The sequence below is a fragment of the Pan paniscus genome, chromosome 7 (assembly GCF_029289425.2).
Source record: "Pan paniscus chromosome 7, NHGRI_mPanPan1-v2.0_pri, whole genome shotgun sequence".
NCBI classification, from domain to species: Eukaryota; Metazoa; Chordata; class Mammalia; order Primates; family Hominidae; genus Pan; species Pan paniscus.
Genome location: NC_073256.2, coordinates 150,922,310 through 150,940,473, shown reverse-complemented (window position 1 = coordinate 150,940,473; position 18,164 = coordinate 150,922,310). Strand labels below are relative to the sequence as shown.

The 18,164-nt window shown below is 46.0% G+C and overlaps 1 protein-coding gene across 2 annotated transcripts in view; it reads left to right on the top strand.

The window, feature by feature from the left end:
- ST3GAL1 (ST3 beta-galactoside alpha-2,3-sialyltransferase 1) overlaps nucleotides 1-18,164 on the top strand; it is a 116,208-nt gene that overhangs the window by 21,246 nt on the left and 76,798 nt on the right. Inside the window, exons 2-3 of one of the 2 annotated variants that reach the window (XM_063606917.1) lie at nucleotides 4,958-5,110; nucleotides 11,042-11,134. The gene's annotated coding sequence lies outside the window, so the exon portion shown is untranslated. The remainder of the gene's footprint in view (nucleotides 1-4,957; nucleotides 5,111-11,041; nucleotides 11,135-18,164) is intronic. The other variant, XM_008955450.5, reaches the window with a different exon arrangement.

Here is an 18,164-nt window from a genome sequence, read left to right as displayed (position 1 = left end):
GCCTCAGGTGGCATGAGGGGGCTGTGGATGGTGGAAGCGTGAATATGGGCCAAGAAATAATGATTTATGGGTTCAGAACAGGAGGAATGAGAACATAACCATGATTTGTTTGAGTGGAATTTGTCCTCATCTGTGCTCTAGCTGGAGAAGGTAGACATTTTTCTTGCTTCCGAGTCTCTTGGTTTAAGCCCAGCAGTTCTCTGCTTAGCTCCTAGATTGGTGCTAGTGGCTACCAGTTGGATGGATGGAAATGAAAGGGATGAATGGGCTGGAATAGGACGATAGTAATTCGCCTGGTATTAGGAAGAACACTGAACCCCGGGTCTAAGGCCCTCTGCCCACTGTCCAGCTGCACAGCTCTCCAGCTGTGTCATGGAGAAGCCACTTCTCTGGGCCTTGGTTTCCTCATTTGTGGTCTTGGAGAGTCACATGAGCTTTTCTGAACTTCTCCAAAAATGGGGACACTTTCTGATTTGTCTTTCTTGTGTGGCTCGTGTGTATGAACATGCTTCACAGATGTTTCAGCGGTAAGAGTTTAGTTGTTGCTCTTAATTGGAAGCAATCTTGGAAGGGTGGGGAAATAGGGACTCAATATAGAAAGAGGCATGACAGCAGAGCACGAGTGAGAAGAGAACTGGGACATGGCTTTTAGGAAAGATTTCCAGGGCTCCTGTTAAAACCAAAAGGCAAGGAAAGTCTAAGGAGCTCATCAGGCTGTTCCTGGGATCTGGGGCAGAAAGACAGTGGAATAATTGCCTTTTCTCTGCATTTAACACCCCAGTGCTGTATTAGAGAAGCTGAGAAACTGAGGCTGCAAAAGGTGAGCCCCACATGGGGTGCAGTTCTAGTTTTGTTTGTTTGTTTGTTTGTTTTGTTTTTTGAGACAGAGTTTCACTCTTGTTCCCCAAGCTGGAGTGCAATGGTACGATCTTGGCTCACCACAACCTCTGCCTCCCAGGTTCAAGCGATTCTCCTGCCTCAGCCTCCTGAGTAGCTGGTATTACAGGCATGCACCACCATGCCTGGCTAATTTTGTATTTTTAGTAGAGGCAGGGTTTCTCCACGTTGGTCAGGTTGGTCTCGAACCTCCGACCTCAGGTGATTTGCCCACCTCGGCCTCCCAAAGTGTTAGGATTACAGGCGTGAGCCACCACGCCCGGCGAGTTCTAGTTTTTAAGATAAGCCTCCAGGTTGCAAACTTGTCGGTTGGAATTTGGAATCCAATGCCATTGCCAACTTATTTTTTTCAAAGCCAACTTAAGACCAATGAAAGAATTGGTTCAAGATGTTATGCGTTGCTTCATGAAGAGTCTTAGGCTTTAATTGAAGATCACAGTCGGCCACAGGTGCCAGGCTGTGGAGTCAGAGGCTTCATTCAGAGCAGGGCTCCATGTTTAATCTGATTCATAGATTACCGCCTTATATCTTTTTTTTTTTTTTTTTGGAGACAGACTTTCGCTCTTATTGCCCAGGCTGGAGTGCAATGGTACAATCCTGGCTCACCACAACCTCCACCTCCTGGGTTCTAGTGATTCTCCTGCCTCAGCCTCCCGAGTAGCTGGGATTACAGGCGTGTGCCACCACGCCTGGCTAATTTTTTGCATTTTTAGTAGAGACAGGGTTTCTCCATGTTGGTCAGGCTGGTCTCGATCTCCCAACCTCAGGTGATCCACCCACCTCGGCCTCCCAAAGTGCTGGGATTACAGGCGTGAGCCACCACGCCCCACTACTGCCTTATATCTTATGGCATAGAACAGTTGCAGTATATTTCCTGATATAGGCATATATACATGCAGGTTTTTATATTACAAGGATTCTCAACTATTTAGTAAGATGTAACATACATAAGGCCCAAACTCAGTAATGAGCTTCTGCGGAGTTATAAATCAGCCACATCCTGATGGATTCTCTGAGATTGATCTGGCTGTTCACCCATTTATTCATGGATTCACTGGTCATTATTTAGTGCCTCCTACACCCATATGACAGCCAGTGGGGTAAGAGTGGGGAAATCTAGTGACAAGTAAAATATAGCTCCCTTCCTCACCTCTGAAGTCTCAGTCTAGTGAGAGCAACCAACAGTGGGATTGAGGTGATGCCTGGTGCTTAGTAAATTCTTGCTAAATGAGAGAATGAATGAAGAAACACATGAATGAAGCCATGGGTGCTCCCAGGTAAGGCCCTAATCCAGCTTCGAGTTTGGAAGGGGGTGTGTCCAAGAAAACATCTTAGAAGTGCGGTACCTGTATTGTTTTGGTCACCCTCTCATTCAAGAAATAGGAATAGGCCTTCTCCCACATGCCAAGTGGTGTGCTGGGTGGTGAGGGCACAGTGGTATGTAGGGCAGACATGCCCTTGCCCTTATGGAGTTAACGTGTTGGCGATAATGCTTTGTAGGAATGCAGGGAACACTGAAAATATCGAGGGGCAGTGCCCAGCCTTGTCCCCAGAGTCAGCGAAGATGTCTCTGTGAAGTGGTGTTTACACTGAAATGTGAAGGGTGAGTAGAAAGTACAGAGGGAATGGGGAAGGTGTGAGCCAGTGATGCAAGGGAGGGAGGCCTGAGTTACAATTTACAAGGATCCCCCTGGCTGCTGCCAAGAGAGGGAGTTGGCATTAGAGGCGATGGCTATTTTAAGACTGGCTAGGAGGCTGTGGCAGTGAGCATTGTGCCTTAATTCTCATTTCTGAAAAGAAAGAGTTTCATTCCTATAGCTTTCCTGGACCCTGACCCCTAACTGTGCTGACTCTGTTCACGTTCATGTATCTTCTAAGTAAACATCCTGCCCCCATCAGCAGGTGCCAAATAGAATCTGTTTATAGTCAACACCACACATGGTTTCCAAAACCAGGCAAATGCCTTTAGACAACTCTGGGCTTAGACAGTCACTAAATGCTGTTGTTTCTCCCTCTAAAAGAGCTCTTGAATCTCCCACTCCTGCTTTTGCCCAGGGCCCTGCCTTCTGGCCCTCATTATCTCTTCATAATCACCAACTCGACAGGGGCTGAACTTTCTTCCTAACACACAAGTTTATCCTCATGTATCACCATTGCCAGCGGTATAAAGAAATCTCAGTGGTTGTATCAGTCAGCTTTCTCTGTATAACAAACAGCCCCAAACCCCAGTGCCTACAAACAGACATTTATGATTTCTGTGGGTTGATGATCTGGTCTGCACAGTTTGTGTTAGGCTGATTGCCTGTGCTGGCCCATCCACACATCTGGGGGCTGAGCTGGGGTGCCTCAGCCTCTCTCCACACATTGTCTATTATCCTCCAGGGGGCTACCTCAGGCTTGCTAATGTGGCAGCAGAATGATTTCCAGCAGCAGCTGGGCATGGTGGCTCATGCCCAGGAGCTCAAGACCAGCCATGGCAACATAGCAAGCAAGACCCTACAAAAAATAAAAATAATTAGCCTGGTGTGATAGCACGAACCTGTAGTTCCAGCTACTCAGGAGGCTTAGAGGGAGGATCGCTTGACCCTGGAGGTCAAGGCTGCAGTGAGTGGTTGTCATGCCACGGCCCCTCCAGCCTGGAAAACTGAGTGAGACCCATCTCAAAAAAAAAAAAAAAAAAAAAAAAAAAAAAAAAAAAAAAGAATGATTCTCAGCAGCAAGAGAGAGGAACTTTTAGGTATAAGCACTTTTAAAGCCTTTATTTATGTCACCTTTGCTATGGTGCCATTGGCTAAAGCAAGTCTCGTGGCCAAACTTCGATTCTCCCTCATGCTGGGAGGGGAGGCAAAGCCACACTGCAGAGTGTGCGTGCAGGTGGCCTGAACAAATTGGGGCCATTTCGACAGCAGTGGTTAAGAGTTGAGGGTTTCTGTGCTATTCTTCCTGTCAGATGAAGTCTTCTTTTTTCTTTTTTTCCTGAGATGGAGTCTCGCTGTCGCGCAGGCTGGAGGGCAGTGGTGTGATCTCAGCTCACTGCAACCTCGTCTCTCAGGTTCAAGCAATTCTCCTGCCTCAGACTCCTGAGTCTCTGGGACTATAGGCATGTGCCATGTGCCACCACACCTGGCTAACTTTTGTGTTTTTAGTAGAGATGAGATTTCACCATGTTGGCCAGGCTGGTTTCGAACTCCTGACCTCAAGTGATCCGCCCACCTTGGCCTCCCAAAGTGCTGGGATTACAGGCATGAGCCACCGCACCCTGCCAGATGAAGTCTTCAGAAACCCTTTCCTATCTGGCCTCAGCCTGATTTGTCCTAACCCCGATGTCACACTTTCACATTCATATCTTACATATTTATTTTTCCTTTCCCCATGTTTTGTGTTTTTACTAAACAGCACCTCATTAGTGCTTTGTTTAGGGAGCAGCTAAAAATATCATCTCCTGTTCAAATTCTTCTTCTAGACGGAGTTGGTCATTTGTCCTTTTTTTTTTTTTTTTTTTTTTTGACGGAGTCTCTCTCTGTGTCCCTGGCTGGAGTGCCGTGGCACGATCTGGGCTCACTGTAACCTCCACCTCCCAGGTTCAAGCAATTCTCCTGCCTCAGCCTCCCAAGTAGCTGAGACTACAGGTGTGCGCCACCATGCCCAGCTAATTTCTGTATTTTTAGTACAGATGGGGTTTCACCACGTTGGCCAGGCTGGTGATGAACTCCTGACCTCAAGTGATCTGCCTGCCTTGGTCTCCCAAAGTGCTAGGATTACAGGCGCCCAAGCCACCTGTATTACATTGTCCTGAATTGTTTGTGTATTTTTCTGTTTTCTCCCGGTCTGAACTCCCTGCGGAGAGGAGTTGTGAGTTACTCACCTTCCTGTTCTGGTGTGTGGCTCTGTGCCAGGAACAGAATAGGTGTTTGTTTAACAGATAGTGCTGTATAAATAATTGGGTGAGTGAGTGGAATAAGTGGGTGAATATCTTTTCATTATCTTGAGTCATCCTAAAAAGGCAGAGGATGGACTAATTGTCAAAACTGACTTAAACTTTTCTCCTCTTCTCTTCCAGTTGGTACCATTTTCAGATTTCATCTTCCTGAACTGGAAATGTCAATGAGAGGAAATTAACACCCCCAAGAGCTGCAGTGAGCAAATGCATTGAGCTTGGGTCAGGACAATTCCATTTGGGGACCAGAGATGGACGGTCACTCAGCCTATGGAGGTAAGTGACTAATCTGTCCGCAGCACAAGTGAGATGTGCTGTCTTTTCTGTTTTGTTTTGTTTTCCATTGATTATGTTCCATGGAGGATGTGGAAGATATTCTCCTATTTCTTGGTCTCTGAAACATGTCCTGCTTGCCCAGAAACGTGCCATTAAGAGGAGTTCCCATGGAAGGGGAATACAGTGTCCCTCAGGAGAAATATGCAGACTGTTAGTGTCTAGCAGCCTTTCTTTTTCTTAAATGGAGAGCTTTCTGAGCTCTCATGAGCACTGGTAAGTAAAAACCTGGATTCAGAACATCCTTTGATGACAAGGGCCTGTCATCCTGACGAAGGCCTGGCATGACACTCTGGTGTGTCCTAGAGCAAGCATCAGCAAACTGTGGCCTACAGGACAAGCCTGGCCCAGTCTGCCTTTGTAAATAAAGCTTCGCTGGCACCCCACCATGCTCATTTGTTCAGGTGTCATGTATGGCTGTTTTCACACTGCAGCAGCCCAGTTGAGTCATTACCATAGAGACCGTGTGGCTGCAAAGCCTGACATATTTGTTCCCTGGTCCTTAACAGAAAAGGTGTTGCAACCTCTGGTCTACAGCTGAGGTGTCCACACAGAACCACTTCTTATGGGGATAATGAAATTTTAATTAAAATGAAATAATATGAAAAATTCAGGCCTCAGTCACATCACAGTTCATGTGCTTAGTAGCCACATGTTGCTTATGGGTACCCATGGATAGTGCAGAGAGAGGACATTTTTATCAGCGCAGAGTTAGCTTGGGAAAAATTGAGATCACCCTGGATATGTCACTTCACTCTGCTGGTCTCTAACCCAGCTTGGGCATAATTGCAATCACTGCAGAAGGAGAGGGAAGGCTGATGTCTGTGAGTGTGTATAGCTGTTTTTTATATGATTATTGGCAAGGACTCTCTCTCTGTCGTGCACACTGTCTCACTCTCTCTCTCTAGTATAAGAATGGAGTAACTTTTAAAATTTCTTTGGGAGCCATCTCGTGGTCTCTGTATGTGACTCCATGTAAAACAAATCCACTTGGGCCATGGGGTTTATTAGTTTTATTTATACAAGTAGATATGGATGTGAGCTTGAGCCCTTCTGGTGTCACAGGTAGGTCAGGGGCCATGTGAGGCCTCCTCTAAAGGGGAAGAAGCAATCGCTTCTGTGTTCCCAAGGGGTAGATATATGGGCAAGAGCGATAAGAAACAAGGAGAGGAAGAAAATGAGCTGAAGATGTGGCATGTGTGAGTCTTAGAAGAATGAGGAAGAATGGAGACAAAAGACCATATGATTCCTGGTTATGGTCATAGGTTTACTTTGAAAGAACATGTTGAACAAAGTAATGATGCTTGGGAACATACCACATCTCAGAATTGTGCTGAACACAGCCAGTTCCATACGATAGACAGGTTGGGAAGAGCCTTGGACCTGGAGCTAGCTCACCATCTTATGGGACAAGACTGGGGGCATGGCAGGAGGTTCTGCTTGGTGCATAAGCCAGTGCAAGTGGGAATAACAAGGGCTGATCATTGAGATGCACAGTTTGTATGGAAGGGACCCAGGAGGGAACAGAGAAGAGAGTCTAGATGGCCTACAGGTCTGGGCAAAGGCCCCAGGTTTGGCATTTAGAAGTTGGGCTTTCTTATCTTTGGGTTACCCAAGCACAAACAAGAACAAAGCAGAGACTCCACTGATGAGAAAAGATCCAATTGATATGTATTCTGCACATCTAGATTTGAAAATGGCCTCCTGCCTCTTTCTTTTGGTTGGTCTTCAAGCACCTCACCATTACAGAGGAGTGCTGTATGCATTTTAAGCAGGCATTTCTATAACAAACCTTCAAACAATGGAGTTTAATGCAGATATGAAGTAATTATAAGTAACACAAATAGTAGTATTAAATTTTTAGTTCTTTCTTACAATCAAACATATCTAGAATGATGATGATGATGATGATGATGTTAACAGTGATAATATTTTTTGTCCATTCCCAGCTTATTATGTGCCAGGTGCATGTTCTACTGATAATTATTATTACTAATAATAATTATTATAGCTTTAAATTATTGGCACATACAATGCACTAAGTAATATATTGATTTTTTTCTCAATCTCATGAACCCAGAGCATTCGTTTCCATTTTTAATTTTTTTCAATTGTTTTATTTTTATATAAATGCAAATTTATAGAAAAGTTATAAGAACAGCCAACAAATTCCTGGACCTCCTTCGTCCAGGTTTTCAAATGTTCGCATTTTATTATGTTCATTTTTTCTTTTTTCTCTACATTTTTTCCTGAAATCAGAAACTTGTATCTTAGAATACAACTTTCTAAGTCAGAAACTTAACATTAATTTGACTATTATCTAACCTTCTGATTTCTCATTCAGATTTCATCAGTTGCCCCCGCTAAATTCCTTCAAGGCAAAAGAAAAGCCAGTTGGCATGTGTCTTTCTTGGAAAACTTTCTTAATCTTGTATTTCAGCACGTTAACCTTTTTGACAAGTTCAGGCCAGTTATTTGATAGAATGCACTCAATTTTGGCTTTTCTGATGTTTCCTCCTGATTAGGTTGGCAGGACTAGCCCAGAGTTGATGTGTCCTTTTCAGTGCATTGTATCAAGAGGCACTGGTGTGGCTGTCTCCCATTACTGGTGATGTTAGCTTGGAGCTCTCAGTTAAGGTGGTGTCTTCCAGGTGTCTCCACTGCAAAGTTATTGTTTCGCCTTCGCAATTAATAAGCATCTCATGGGGAGAACTTCTGGGATTGTGTAGATTTCTGATTAGTCCTCAGTCTATCAGTCATTAGTTTTAGCATCTTTTGATGATTCTTGCCTGAATAGATTTATTATTATCATAGTTGCCAAATGGTGATTTTTTTTAATTTTGCTGGTTCTTTTTCATTTATTAGTTGGTTTCCTACTATAAAGAAGAAATTTTCTTCCTCTGTTCATCTTTTTTTTTTTTTTTTTTTTTTGAGATGGAGGAGTCACTTTCACCCAGGCTGGAATGCAGTGGTACAATCTTGATCTTTGCCCACTGCAACATCTATCTCCCAGGTTCAAGCAGTTCTCCTGCCTCAGCCTCCTGAGTATCTGGGATTATGGGCATGTACGACCATGCCCAGCTAATTTTTGTACTTTTAGTAGAGATGGGGTTTCATCATGTTGGCCAGGCTGGTCTCCAGCTCTTGACCTCAAGTGATCTGCCTGTCTTGGCCTCCCAAGGTTCTGGGAATACAGGCGTAAGCCACCATGCCCGGCCCTTCCTTTCTTTATATCAGTGTGGACTCACAGATTTTAACTTTATTCAATAGGTTGCAGTCTTTTGTGATCATTAGTTATTTTGACTTTTATGTTGCCCCAAATCTGTCTACTAGGGCCTGGCTCCTGTGTCTCTAACATTTCTCCATCATCATTTGAGCACTTGCTGCCTTGTTGTCACAGCAAGGTATTCTAGCCTCGTCTTCTACTCTCCTCACCTCAGTGGTGGAATCAACATAGGAGCCCTGGTTCCTTTCCATGGAAAATGGTGTTTAGAAACCAAGATCTGGCCACTAGGTGTGCTCACTGTTTCTGGGGTAGCATTGCCTCTAGGCCCTCTGAGCAGACATAACTGGGATGTGTGTGTCTGTGTGTGCGTGTGTGTGTGTGTGTGTGTGTGGTGTATCACACAGATACCCACATTTATATACATACATAATCACATCCACATGTATATCCACACATCATTCAGATCATTTTCAAGTTGACCTATCTATCTATTAAAATCACCATAGGTTCATACTAATTATACTAGGACATTCTGGAAATTCATGTCTATCTGAATGATGCTGAACAGTCATTCTACTCTCACTATCAACGCCGCCACCAACTGCATTTATTAAACCATGTTCAGGCCCAGTTTCAGACCCTTTCCCTTGCTGTTACTTCTGACATCAACTTGGTGGCCCAAGTACAGATGAGCAAACCAAGACTCTGAAAAGCTAATTAACTTGTGCAGATTATACAGCTGGTAAAGCAGCAAGCTTATAGCAAGCACCTGTTTGTCCCTCGGCTTTTGATCAAAAGGCCTAGGGAGAAACCTCTCTCAGGACAGAAACTAGAGCAGAAGACTGGGGAAGCATTTGTCCCTGCTGACAGCAGTGTCTGGCCCTCACAGTGTAGGCCAGCCAAAACATGTGGACTGTGTATATGGTCTGCATCTCTCAGATGGAGTCCTGTTAGGAGGTGTGTGTAGACGCATGTGGTGGTGTATGAGTTGCATGTGGGAGTGAGAGTTTCTGTGGGGGATGCAGGACTGCTGTCCTGTCCTTGTGAAGACCTTGATCAGGTTGAGGGTGTGATTACAGAACCAGGCCTCTCTGCAGAGGGAGCATTTGTTCTCTTGCAGAGTGGTTTCCTGGGAGAGCTGCTTCAGTGTGGAGGCCTTAACTTAAACACATTTGTGTCTCCAGCTCCCAGCAAACATGCAGAATGTGCACCAGATAAATGTTGGTTTCAGGCAGGCATTGACAAACATTTCTGAGCTTCTTCTGTGCCAGGCACTGCTCTAATCAGACAAAGATCCTAGCGAGGGGTGAGAAAGAGGGAGAGACACACAGTCTCTCTCTCTCTCTATATATATATCTATATATATACGTCTATATATATATGTCTATATATATACATCTATATATGTCTATATATACGTCTATATATATGTCTATATATGTGTCTATATATATGTCTATATATGTCTATATATAGTCTATATATGTCTATATATATGTCTATATATGTCTATATATGTCTATATATGCCTATATATGCCTATATATATGTTTATATATGTCTATATATGTCTATATATGTCTATATATGTCTATATATATGTCTATATATGTCTATATATATATGTCTGTATATATATGTCTATATATATATATGTCTATATATATATATATATATATATATGGTGTGGGCAGGGGCAGGGGGTCCCAGGGCAGGGCATAGCATGGGTGTGGTGGTCAAGGAGGGTCTCTTCCAGGAAATGTTTCTAGAACAAAGTCACATGACGGACAGGAAAGAGCAAATAGGGAGGTGAGAGGGAGAGCAGGGGCTGTTGATCAAAGGGTACACAGGGACTGATTCAGTCTTCTTCAGGGGGCTGTGGCTGCTGTCATTTCCCCTCAGAGGACCAGGCCTGTTTTCCCTCTGGGCAGTGTCACATGGGTGGACCCTCCCCATTGGAGCTAAAGCGTTTCCTCCAACAACAAAAATATGTTATCAGCTGGCCCAGAGACCGAATGCAGGCCAGGGCACTCTGACTAGATAAGAGGACAACCTGGCAGTCGTTCAATATTCTGATGGGCAGCAGCCAGGAGCTGTTGGAATTTCCGTTGCTGATAACCTTTAAGAGCAGCAGTGGCAGAAACAGGGGTTGTTTGGGGTGGGAGGGGAGAGGAGACTTGGGAGCACTCTGGAGTATCTGAAAGGCTGATGGGGAGAGAAGGATTAGCGGATTAATGTGTAGAGGGTGATTTTGAGGATGGATCCAAGTGGCGTGAGTGAAATGAAGAGCGGGGGAGCTTCTCATTCAGGCTGTTTTTCCTTTCTTCTTGTTCATTCATTAATTTAGTAAATACTTACTGAGTGCCTTCCAGCTCACTGGCGCTTGGCTGAGCACTGGAGGTAAAACAGAATAAGATGAGAGCTATGTCCTCAAGATGTTAATAACTTATTTGTTTCCTTGTTTTATTTACTTATTTATTTTGAGACAGAGTCTCACTCTGGCGCCCAGGCTGGAGTGCAGTTGTGCCATCACAACTCACTGCAGCCTTGACCTTCCAGGCTCAAGCGATCCTCCTGCCTCAGCCTCCTGAGTTGCTGGAATACGAGCGTGCGCCACCATGCCTGGCTGATTTTTATATTTTTTATAGAGATGGTGTTTTGCTGTGCCACTCAGGCTGGTCTGGAACTACTGGGCTCAAGCAATTCCCCAGCCTCAGCCTCCTAAAGCGTTGGGATTTCAGGTATGAGCCACCATAACTGGCCGATGATAATAATTTAATGGGAGAAACAGATCAATTAATAAATCGGTGGTATGTTTAGGTGCAGTTCTGGTTATTTGGGTCCTGAAGCTTGTACAATTTGGGAGTTTTCTTTAAGGAAAAATAATGCGAAGTTATGACTTTAGAATAAAATGCAAGCCCTAGATAAGTGGCGTGCAGCCCAGGGGCTGGAGCGTCAGCTTCCTGGACGTGCTCTGGTTCTTTGTCCGGTTTGCGAGCTGCAGTGTCAGCGAGAGTGCCTTCTCTTACCTGCTGCCTGCTGGGTGAGCTGGCCACAAGGGGAGTTGGCGGTGGGAATCCTGGTGCTCCATGGTACAGTGAATTTACTTGCCTTCTGGATCCTCTGAGTCCTTGTGCTTGGGCTCAGGGAACAGGGCGAAAGAACTTTGTTCTTCTTGGTTCTGCTGGGATTTTCGAAGGCACTTTCCTTGAAGTTCTGCGGGCTGACCTGTGATCCCACATCAGGGACTGCATTCTCAGGAATCAGCTGAGCTCAGGAGTCCTGGGGCTGGGGGAGTGTTTGTGAGCACTGTCGCAGGACTGGCTGTGGCTCTTATGCCTTTCTAACAACACCACACACATAGATTTCACCCCACAGCCTCCCTGGCAGCCAGCTGCTGTCATTTCCCTTTTTTACGGATGATGAAACCCAGGCACAGACTGGTTAAGTAACTTACAGTCACACAGCTAATAAGTTGGGGGGCTGCGCTGTGAAGGCTTACAGCGTCTCCAGAGCCCAGTCCCCTTGCTGCCTCCCCATCATCCTCACTGCCTACTGCTTTTAAGCAATATGCTGGAAATACCTGCAATGTCAAGATTAGGAGATGAGCTACATCCAGTACAGCCACAGAATGGAATAATATGCATTTGAGCCACACAAGGAGTTTTTAACCAGCATGGTGGAATGCTCTAATTTTTGGTGTGAAGGTGGGATGTCTAATTACATATGCACAGAGAAAGGAATGCCAAGTGCTAACAGTGCTTGGATTCCCTCAGCCTTTTGCATCCTCTCCTGGGCAGCTGTAACAGACTCACTCACACATGCATTCAATAGGTTTTATTTATTTATTTATTTATTTATTTATTTTTTGAGATGGAGTCTCGCTCTGTCGCCCAGGCTGGAGAGCAATGGTGCAGTCTCAGCTCACTGCAACCTCCACCTTCTGGGTTCAAGTGATTCTCCTGCCTCAGGCTCCCAAGTAGTTGGGATTACAGGCTCCCACCACCACACCTGGCTAATTTTTATATTTGTAGTAGAGATGGGGTTTCGCCATGTTGGCCAGGCCGATCTCGAACTCCTGACCTCAGGTGATCCCCCCACCTTGGCCTCCCAAAGTGATGGGATTACAGCCATGAGCCACCATGCCCGGCCATTCAGTAGGTTTTAATTCAATGCCTTTGACATGCTGGGTACTGCGGATACAGCAGCAAAAAACAAAAACATGGTTTCTGCTGTCATGGAACTTAGTCTGGCCTGCTGTTTGCTCCTTCTGCCTATACTTTCTTCCTCCAGCTTTTACTAGAGAGATCTTTCGGAAGCCCTCCATGGTTCCGCAGTGCCCTCAAATGCAGCCCCTCCCTGCCCCTATTGTCTCATGTGTAAAATGGAGCAGAAGACGCACAGACCTTCCAGACCTCAGAGTGTAGCTCTTCTCAGTTGTTGGCTAGAGGCTTTGCAGTCACAACTCTCATCATTACCATCTTCTAGAAAGGTCAGGCACCGGACAGCTGAAACCATGGCAGCCGGCAACAGGAAGTGCCCTCCCTGGGTGCTCAAAGATCCAAGACAGCCGGGCCCTGTGTTTGTAGGAACAAGATTCCAGATGCCTCTGCTGCTTGCCAGCCTCGTGACCTTCATTCATGCAGGGCCTTGTTTTCTTGATTCAGTGGAGCCAATCCCGACCCCCAGGGGAGATGGATGCTGCAGGGATGTGCAAGCTGTAGAGGGTTCCAGAGAATGGGCCTGGCGTTCTGCAAGCCTGGCACCCCTCCTGGATGCTTTTCTCCAGCCCTTGGAGCTTAGGCAGTGTGGTGTTAGGATGATTATTGGATTTCCTCCACAGTTCCTGGCTCATTCTTTTGTAGCCCTTGTTACAGCCTTTTGTGATAATATTGGGTGTGGCAGGCCTCAGGACACAGGATCTCTCCAACTTTCTCCTGCCTTCCTTCCCCTGCCCTAACACAGGACTCTAATCTTTCCCTGCCTTTCTGACTGTGGGTCTTGAGATCCTCCCCAGAGAGGGTCCTACCCTGTACCCTGGGAGAAGGAATGCTGATGTCAGGAAGCTTCCATAAAACCCCAGAAGACTGGGTTGGAAGAGCTTCCAGATAGCTGAGCACTGGAGGTTCCTGGAGGGTAGCATGCCCCTTCCCCCATACGTCCCCCCACGCATCTCTCTATCTGTATCCTTTGCACCAGTAAATATGTTTTCCTGAGTTCTGTGAGCCCTTCCAGCAAATTAATTGAGCCCAGAAAGGGGGTCATGGGAACCCAATTTGAAGCTAGTTGGTCAGAAGTTGCAGAGACCAGGACTTGAGGCTTGTGTTTGGGGTAGGAGTTGGGGGCAGTCTGGGGCACTGATCTCTCAACCTGTGGGAACTGACCCTGTCTCCAGGTAGATGGTGTCAGAATTAAATTGGAGGACACCCAGCTGGTGCATGGTGTGTGGGCACAGAAGTCTTCTGTGTTGACCATTCGGGTGTGAGAGCAGAGGATAGGCAGGGTTTCAGAGATTTTATGAAACAGGTGGGAATAACACTTTCTGAGCCTTGGTTTCCCCATCTGTAAAAAAGGAAGTAATAATAGTACCCACTTGGGAGAGTTCTGTGAGGACTCAAATGACACGAGGACTCAAAAAGCTGGGTACGGTGTCTGGCCCATCGTAAAGGCTGAGTAATTGACAGGTGCATTTATCCCTATGGTTCCTCACTGAGCCCGTGATAAATGGGCCTGTGGCAGGACATGAGTGAGCTGCAAGAACAGGAGCCAGGCCTCCCACCTTGCCGGCTTGGGAGACCGTCTGGCTGCAGCAGAGACATTCTTCCCAGAAAGAAGGGGCTTTCCATGGTGAACCACTGTGGCCAGGCCCAGAGGCCTTTACAATGCCAATGTCCCAAGAAGAGAGGGGCCATCAGAAGGATGGAAATTTTCTATGTGCTTCCAGAAGTCAACCTACAGATTGATCCCTTCTCAAAAGACTAATTTTTATTCTAGTCATGCCCAGCTATAAGCATTTGGGCATTTACAGATAATCTTTGTTCCTGAAGGGCATCCGAGTATGTCCTTCCTCCTTTTAATGCCCATGACCCTTACTATCCTGGAACAGAGTCCACATTGCAGAAAGGACAAGGCTCACCACGTTCAGGGCCCCATCAAGACCCCCAGCCTCATGTGTGCTCTCCCTGTCCCACCCCACCCCACCTTCTGCTAATCACAGAGTCATCTTCACAGTGTGAACCCTGAATACAGATGACCCGGGTTCAAATCACACTTCTGCTTCTTTTGCCACCTTGGATACAGTATCTTCTCTTGATCTCAGTTTCCTCATCTGCAAAATGGACATAACGGATAACAACAGCACCAAACTCCAGGATTGAATGAGTTAATACAGATGTGGAGATATTTCAGGCTTGGTTCCAGGCCACTGCAATAAAGTGAGGATTGCAGTAGAGCAAGTCATACAAATTATTTTGGTTTCCCAGTGCACACAAAAGTTGTATTTATGCTATACTGTACTGTAGTCTATGAAGTGTGCAGTAGCATTATGTCTAAAACAACAATTTACATATCTTAATTAAAAATACTTTTTTGTATTTTTTAATTAAAGCCATGCTGGCTTATGCTCCTAGCACTTTGGGAGGCTGGGGCGGGCAGATTGCTTGAGGCCGGGAGTTCCAAACCAGCTTGGGCAACATAGCGAGATTCACCCTCTACCAAAAAAAGTGAAAACATTAGCCGGGAATGGTGCATGTGCATCTATAGTCCTAGTCACTTGGGAAACTGAGGCCAGAAGTTCAAGGCTGCAGGGAGCTATGATCAGAACTTGACAGAGCGAGACCTTGTTTCTAAAAAAAAAAAAAAAAAAAATTAAAAAATACTTTCTTGCTAAAAAATGCCAATGGAATGAGCACATACTGTTGGAAAAATGGCACCAATAGACTTGCTCAACACAGGGTTGCCACGATTAGTAAAGACAACAACAACAACAAAATAATGCAGCACCTGTGAAGTCTGATTAAGTGAAGTATGCCTATGTATGTGAAAGTGCTTAGAACCCTGCTAGACACAGCAATCTCTAACAGCCAGTATTCTATAGATCTATAGAGAATATGAAGCTAAAGATGTGGCTATGGATATAGATATAGATATAATGTAGCTCTAGCCTGGGCTCATCACCCCAAATGAAGTACCTGCCATGTCTGCAGGACTTGGTCTGTGAGGTTTGCATGTGCTCTTCTCTACCTGGAATGCCCTTCTCTTGCTTTCCTGGGGAGCCCTCAGCTTTAGCGTTGTCTCTTCCGGGACTCCTCCTCCCCCTTTCCACTCCATCCTCAGCTGCAGGGCTTCTCCCTCGTCAGCCCTTAAACCCCTGCCTGTGTCTGCCTTCCTTTCACTGACCACACTGTCTTGTGAGGAAGGGCTCATGTACCTTTCCTTTTCCCCTGCTGCACTGGGGGCCCCTTGAGCGGTGGTAGCCTATGCTTTATTCTTCACTGGACTCACAGAGCACCCTGTGGGCCAGGCATGCCTTTCACTCACCAGCACCGAGACTGGTGCTCTGAAGGCTGGTGCAGTGTGTCCATTTGTGTCAGCCACACAGAGCCAGCCCAGCTGCTGGTTTGATAGACATGATGTCTGGCTAGCTGGCCTTGCTACTGGCCTGGACACATGCCTGGGCCCCCTTGGGGATTAATTCTGTCTTCTTTAGCTCCTCCGACTTGCCTCCAGCCTTTGGAGAACTGGAAATGGGCGGACCCCATGTCTGTGGGCTCCTGGTCCTTTCACTTTGCTATCCACACCTTATCTGCGTTCCATGCAGGCCAGAATACAGAATACCTGCTGTTTGCAGCCCTGTCTGCCTCCAATTAACTTAGGCAAACACACCCTGCCAAAATATCCCACGGCCCTTTCTGATACGGATGGCATGGGGTGAAGGAGGAAGGAGACACGAGTGAACCCAAAGCCAGTGTGTCTGAAATCCATTTGGCAAGCATTTGTGCCATGTCCTATAATATATATATGTCCATATATATATTATAACATATAATATTATATAATATATGTCCAATGCCTGTGTGGGGAAGTCACTTCACCATTTTGCTCAATGGCAATGAAGAAATGGCATTCATGTAAACACTTTCTCAGTCTCTAAAAATATCCTTTGTGCTGGAGGATTGGGTGTCAGAAGAAGAGGAAGAAGGGAAGGCCTTTGGGTCTGGGGAGATGATTTGCTTATTCTGTTGGTTGAATAGAATGGAATTGGCTTTCTGCACTTTGCAATCTCGACAGATGGTCAGTCATCTAACTGGAACCTCCTTGGGGGTTGGGCCCGTTTTTTTCCCCATTGAATCCCCAGTACTTTGGTGGAGGAGAGGTCACTCAGGGAGTGTTCTGGAATTGCCCCAAACAATTATGCTATATGGTTGTATTGTGTTAATATTTCATCAAGAGGAAGTGCCATACTTTAAGTACTCATCTCTCCCTGTTGCTGCTTATTTGCATATTAGCGTATGTCATCATCATCATTATCACAAACAACACCGTGTTGCCTTTAGCATTTTCTGTCATTTGAACTATGTCCTTTCGATAAGTTCCCAGGAGAGAGATACTGAAAACGCTTTGAAGGTTCTTGCCACCTGTTACCCATTGTGACTTTGCTGTGAAATTCGGAGTGGAAGGGAGATGGAGATGGGGGAACAAGAGCTGGAAGGGGATCCCTATTGAGGCTGGGACAGGGAGCAGTACAAAGGCCAGGATACAGCCACAGTGGGATTGTTCGATGGGCAAGTGGATCTGCCTCCAATGGGGCACAGAGTGCAGGTCAGGGAGGAATGGGGAGCTGGGAGGGATGGACACACGGATGAAAAGACAGGAAGTTCAGACAGAGGAACTCGCTCCTGATAGGAGAGAAAGCCCATTCTCATGGCTCTCATTTCTTGGGGACTAATGTGCGGTGAGTTGGTGGGGAGCGGGGTGAGCTCTCATACCTGTGTGTAGGCTGCTGGAGAGCCCATGCCTGCACTAGAGCCCATGACTCACCTCAAATCCATTTGAAAAATTAGGGTGTTGGTAATTCACAGGGGAAAAATAGCACAGACAAGGATCATGAGATCCTGGGTGTCTGCAACACCTGCACGTCATTCTCTCTGGTCCCCAGGGTACCACAGACTTAAGGAATTTTACACAACTCTGAGGTTTGGAATTCTATGGGTCTCCATGGAATTCAGAGTGCCACTGGACTGCGGGGTCGCTGGGGGACTAGAAGGCCCACATTCCATGGAAATCCAGGGATTCCCGGAACTCCAGCATCCAGCGGAAATTGAGAGAACCATGGCCCCTGAGTAATTCCTCTGAAGGAAACGTAGTCAAGAAAGACTAATTAATTTACACCTACTCCTTCAGCTCCAGCCCGGCACTTAATTAGTACCTTAGTGGTTTGAATGAATGAATATGGGAAAGAGTGAGAGAAGGAGTGAAGCAGAAGTTAGCCCTCCAAAGCTATGCTTCTCATCCCCAAACAATCACCCCCTCCACGCTGGGGAGGGGCATGTGGCTGTCCCAGCACCTGCGGACTCTTCTGGCATTTTGTAGGTGAGGGCTAAGGATGCTATAGATCCTGCACAAGGGCAGGAAGAACAGTTCTGGCAAATTGCTAAACGTGTCCTCCTCAGAACACCACTGGACATTCGGTACTGAGGAACAGCAGAGTATGGCATCACACGAGCCGCCCCAAAGTTTTTGCTCTCGAGGATGAGCCTTTCACTCTATTAC